Source organism: Diorhabda sublineata, chromosome 11 (genome assembly GCF_026230105.1).
Source record: "Diorhabda sublineata isolate icDioSubl1.1 chromosome 11, icDioSubl1.1, whole genome shotgun sequence".
Lineage (NCBI taxonomy): Eukaryota > Metazoa > Arthropoda > Insecta > Coleoptera > Chrysomelidae > Diorhabda > Diorhabda sublineata.
The window spans coordinates 3,774,873-3,780,872 of NC_079484.1; the positions used below are offsets into that span (position 1 = coordinate 3,774,873).

The 6,000-nt window shown below is 30.7% G+C and overlaps 1 protein-coding gene across 1 annotated transcript in view; it reads right to left on the bottom strand.

Annotated features, from left to right (window-relative positions):
- The window catches only part of LOC130450323 (high affinity cGMP-specific 3',5'-cyclic phosphodiesterase 9A), a 180,617-nt gene extending 175,976 nt beyond the window's left edge, over window positions 1-4,641 (bottom strand). The window contains exon 1 of the mRNA XM_056788656.1: window positions 4,277-4,641. The gene's annotated coding sequence lies outside the window, so the exon portion shown is untranslated. The remainder of the gene's footprint in view (window positions 1-4,276) is intronic.
- Window positions 4,642-6,000: the final 1,359 nt, after the last annotated feature.

The following is a 6,000-nucleotide window of genomic DNA, read 5'->3' on the forward strand; positions in this document are numbered from 1 at the left end:
CAAATTATGCATCTCAAGAGGGTGTGTGGTAATTTATTAACTACCATTGATTTTTCCGCACCCAGCGTCGTGTTTTATTTTTGTAGGTACTGCATAAACATTTTTCCTGAAATCCCACTAAATATATACTTTATACTATATATACTATTGCACGAAAAAAAAAAACTGTTGTCTCAAAACGTCTCAAAAATTTCGAAGCTTCATAATATTTATAACATTCAAGTTGATCAGTGTCTCTCGAGTAATTTATGCTGCTCTTTCCTAATATGTGATAGTTGAGGCGCATACCCACTATCTTTAATGAAATTCTAAGGTAAAAATCACACGGAGCCGTATCTGGTAACAGTAGAGGACACTGGAAACTTCATTATGTTATTAAAGCGACGCACCATCTTTATTAAACTTTTTGTTTCTTAGTATTTAAAAACATTGATTGAAAGTATGTGACAAATGCCGCCAAGCTTAGAGTCGGTTAAATATTGATGATACAAACCTTGGAATTCCTTATTAAGGATCAAGTCAAATGATAGAAACTGTTTGGTTCCAGTTAGATGGTTGCCAAAAAGTGGAAAAACCTTCAGAGTTAGTGGTGGAAGAAGTATTTTAAAGAGTAGAGAAAAAAATTGGTAGGCTCAATCTTAAGGCAGTCACACACAGCCTCCATGAGCTAGGGGGTAACAAGGAAATTGCAAAGAGATTCCCCAGGCAATTAGGATCGTCGAGGTTTTCCCGGAAGATATCAGTATATTATAAGAACTAAAGGAACTGATATTAAATTGTTTCTATTTCTTAGAATACATTCTGATCGTGAATTTTGGCCTAATTTATTGTTGTTGGAAGTTGGGAAAAACCAATATTTCGTACTTTGTTTGTAATCTTATAATAAATTGTCAAATAAAGATAAATGACCCTACATAATCAAACTTATACTTTAAATTACTTTACGAAACCTTTTAAACTTGTAGCGCCAAAGCAAACTTTTAGAAACTTTAGTGACTAGTGCCTACCAAAGTGTATGATATCACCGAGGAGATAAATCAGCTGTGATTGATTCATTTGAGAACGTCTTCTGTAGTCGTCTGTTTCTCAATTAGATTAAGGGGACAAAGGTTCAATCACGTTAAGTGATATTCATACATAAGTCAAACAATTGAGATTAGACGTGGTGTAAGTATCTATGTTTAACAGGAAATGTGTAATAACTACTGGTTTGGACGGTCGGCATTGTAGAAGTTTATTATATTATACAATCTTTATTAAAGAAATAATTAGACACTACATAGTCGATTCTAAGCTACACATAGTAAAAATGGGTGAAGATAGAGATAGAATTCTTTGGTTAAGCTATTGGAATGATTTGGCGCATAATAAGGACTTTGTATCTAAACTCCAACTGTTAGTAATTCGATCTATTTACAGCTGATTAAGTTTTCATTATCTAACTATCTAATCATCAACATAATTTCAATAATATTTTAAGTAAAAACAGATTAAACATAGACAATTTCTTTGTGTTTTAGTATAGTTGAAATATAAACAGAAGAAATGAATTATTGACAAAGATTTTGTTCAGTTTTAGGGCGATCAAGGGCATCATTGTAGATGATAAGAAAAGGCAGAAAATTGCTTATTTCTTCTATAGATACCTGAAAAAAATGAACAAGATTATTTAGAAATTAATAAAAAGGAGCAGACGAAGGAGCAAAAAAATAAAGCCTTGTAGAAGGAAAATAGAAAATGAAGTTTCAGAGCTTTGCAAGGAAAATACAATACAAAACTTTGGAAGAAAATCTGAAAATTGAAGGAAAAATGTTACAAAAGATTTTTATAAGAATTGAAAAGAAAAATAAATGGATTAAACAAGAGATATCAGAATTATTTGGAGACATATTTGTGGACCAGCTGGTTTGTATGAGAAACCATCGAGAATGGACCCAAAAGTGTCTAGCCCAACAGAGAAAACGCAAAAATTTTGAACAAAACTATATTCAACGTAATTTCCTTTTAGCCAAGGTCCTCAAAATAGCTATTAACTTCCTTTTTAATCATTTTTCAAAGTTCTATTCAGTTGTTTCAATATTATGAACAATTATAGTAAATACAGTCACGAACTTATTTCACACGTACCCTGTACTATTAAATATATGTGCCTTAGTTGAATTTATCACAAAAAATTCTGAAATCTATTAGCGCAAATTTTATATCAACTAGAATATCTTTTGTATAATAACTTATCCAGATATATTTCGAGTTAACTTCGTTTCAATCCAAAGTTGAATCACTAAAAAATATTTTCTATAATATATATCTATTCGTTTCTTCAGTTATGAGAATTTTGACATCTTTTGAAAATCTCTATCGCCTTTTTGATTGTCTCTTTTCATATTTTCATTTGATCCCATAGTCGATGAGCCTCTATATTGTCATCTCGTCTTTTACGTGTTCAAAATATTGCAGCACTTCGTCTAGGCATCCACCCATGTTGCTTATTATTAACCTTATGTATGTAAAGGTGGGTAAAATATACAAAATACTTATTTTATAGTCGGTTTACGCAAATAACACAAGGTCTTCTAGATACATGTCCAAAATATTGCAAACTTTCTTCATCCTTAATGATGATAGTCTACAGTCTTCCAGTATGGATTAGTTTGCTGTCCAGGGAATTCTAAACATAAAATGAATCAATAAATTGCTTCCTTGTTCCAAGTATCTACGATTTTTTGCCATATAAGAATGGGAATATAAACGTTCGGGCCAGAGTTTTAATGTTAATGATTGAACTTTTCTTTTTACCTTCGTCGACGCATTTACCCAGGTATAACATCCTTTCACATTTTAAAAAACTATTTAAATACTAAGTACGCATTTAACATGAGCATCAACAAAATAAAATTGAGATATAAAATTATTTTCTCGTATAATACAAATCATGTGGACGATTTTATCTCTATTATATGAAAATATTGTTTTTACTTATTACAAGAAACTTTATATCTTTGTTTCTAAATCTTCTTGATTTTAGGTCTCTTCTGTTTCAAAATTAGTTTTTATTTTTAAATAATTTTTGAAAGAAATAAACTTTATGATGTAATTTCAAATAAAGAAAACCACAAACTCCTTTCTACTGCAAACACTAAACTATGACTTTAATTAAATAATTATCATTACTATAGATAAAATCTAAAATTCTCTTTATAAAACGTTTTAACAATTATTTGACGAAAAAATCTTATCTTATCATTTATCTTCAAAACTGTAATTGTAGATAATGATTAAGGTAAATGTACTGCTGATATTTTCATTTACGGTAGGTATAGCAAACAATAAGAAAAAACAAAATTTCTAGGTTTAAAAAAAACATAATATACAACAGAATAAACAAAAAACTAGTACATTATGCAACGAGTATGTTTATAATGCACTACAAACCGAAAACGAGTGAAATAATTCATGAGAGTGCATACATTAATTTTTCTGTACCTCTACTGACGTGTACCAGTTTTTCCACAATTCATCAATACATGGTTCACTCAAAAATCAAGAAAGATAGTCCTAGAGAACAAGGAAACACTTGAAGTGGGCTCAGGTGTTCCTCAGGGTTCGGTACTAGGCCCACTATTATGAAACATCCTCTACGACGATGTCTTTAGCCTAGAACTGACAAAAGCTTCTACAACCTTTCCATTAGGTGAAAAGTTTTCTATTATTTTCTCTTTTACTTAATTTCTACCGAGTTTACTCATTCTATTTTATTATGTTTTCTTTTTAATTCTAATCTTCTAATCTTTGAAATGCGAAGGTGGAGTTATATTTTTGATGCTATCTCCTTCAGTTTTTTTACGGTTGTGACTTTTTTTTGATTTATTACGTACATGTGCTTTTCATCAATATCAAATTATTTATTAGAAACTTTTTGTTCAAGATTTTTAACATAATTTAACGGTAAAAAAAATGTTTCGGTTGGGACAACAATCAAATCTATCTAGCGCCCTCTATTATTAGAATATTGATTTGTTGGAATTCAAAAAGGATGGAGAAATTAAAAACCAAATTAAAATTTGAAAACTATAATAGTTATCTGCATTTTTAAAATTTATCTTCGAGGAACATTGGCCAGTATAACAGATTTTTTGATCGCTTTGTAATAATTTGAATCTAGGGAAAATTTTTGGAAAACTGTCGATGTCTTACTGATATAAATTCACATTTTCGTTCCTGAAACTTGGCTGGACGATTATTGGTAAAATAAATCTAAATTACAATCGACACTCACCTCATTCAAGAATTCGAAAAAATAACACACTTTAAATTAATTTCTGTTATACTCCCGATGAAAATTCGTTCAGAAAAAAAAATGTTCACCATTCACAATAAATACAAACAACAAATATTTATAGTTTTCAAATAAACAAACAACCTAACACAAAAATCACAATTGTTTAATTGCGTTGTGTCTGATAAAACCCGATTTAATCACGACAAAATTCATGACCGCGTACATTTATCATGCAATGTCAAAGATTTTTCAACTTTCCAAGATAAAAACAATAAATTGCAGTCGCCGTTACGGAGCAAGGACCAACCAAGTTACTATATAGTCAGTTTGCGTCCTCACAATAAAATAGCGCTCATAGAACTGGATTGGCGCCGCTACACAGTGTTGTCAAGTCGTTCGTACGGTTTGTTGTACAGATAAGAAATGCTGTGTATCCCATATCACATTTAATCACGTTTTATATATATATATATATTTAAGTATTATCATAGTAATTCAACTATGAAAATATTCTGAGAAAATACTAAATTACTATCTTTTACACGATGGAATTATTATTACATTTTTCCTTGGATGTCTAACTAGGACTAAAAATCAAAGAAATATTTCGTGTAACCTTTACTAAAAATATTATTCATACAGTGTTTTTATGCTTGGTTTTGATGTGGTTTCCAGTTTATAGCTATTTGTAAAATAAGGGAGGAAAGTGGTACTTTCCCTCCCAAGAATGAGGATGAAAAGGCGCTCCCATGTGATAAATATCATTTTCCCACCTTCCTCAAAAACCAAGTCATTTGTAAATAATTCATTTATGATACTAACAACTAACTATCTAAATTTATTGAAGAAATAAAACTAAGAAGTTGAGGCACTTCATTTTCAGTTTTTGTCTTATTTTAATTAACGATATTATTCAGCTGGTATCCCCCAGAAGTACTCGTACTTAACTGATTGATTACAATGAGGGACCCCCATAATTTGGTGCGAAATTTTTCGCTTTTTTGCTTGCATATATCCTTCAGAGGTATTCGTAAAATTCAAACCTCTCTGTTTCTATAAAGCAAGAATGTCTCCAGCAGAATTTGAAACTAAACTTTTTCATTTCGGTACGTCTTTCTTTTCCAGGTATTTTTGATAATACCAAAGAGTCTTCTTGCTGCCCTTGGTCAGTCCTTCATCCCATCCTTAATTCTTTCATATTCTATCATTTTTGAGCCTATGTATTTAAATATATTCACTTGTTCCAGTTTTGTCTTATTTAGTATTATTTCATATACGTTTTTATCATTTTTCATGATTATTGTACTGATTTCTTCTCATTGCCTTTTTTACTATCGAACAATAGGTGTGGCGTTAATCACCCTTAATATCCTTGAGTTAAATTATTTTTTATGATTTTAAAAAAGGTTTTCGTCAACAAAAACGCATTAAATCGCTTCATGGAACTTTTGGTAATGGACCACCATCAGAGAAGACTGTTTGCAATTGGTTTGCAGAAATTAGTCAGTGATGAATGTCGAGAAGGTCGGCCAAAATCAGTTGTAGTCGATGCTGTGCGCGTGACTTAAAGACAGATAAAGATATCGCTTAATATATCGCAGATTGCAGAAGAATCGATCTGCATCAACATTTATGACTGACGTTCCAAAATTAATGTTTCATAGCTCGTAATAACCCGATTTATCGCCTAATGACTTTTTCTTCTTTCCTTCTATCACACA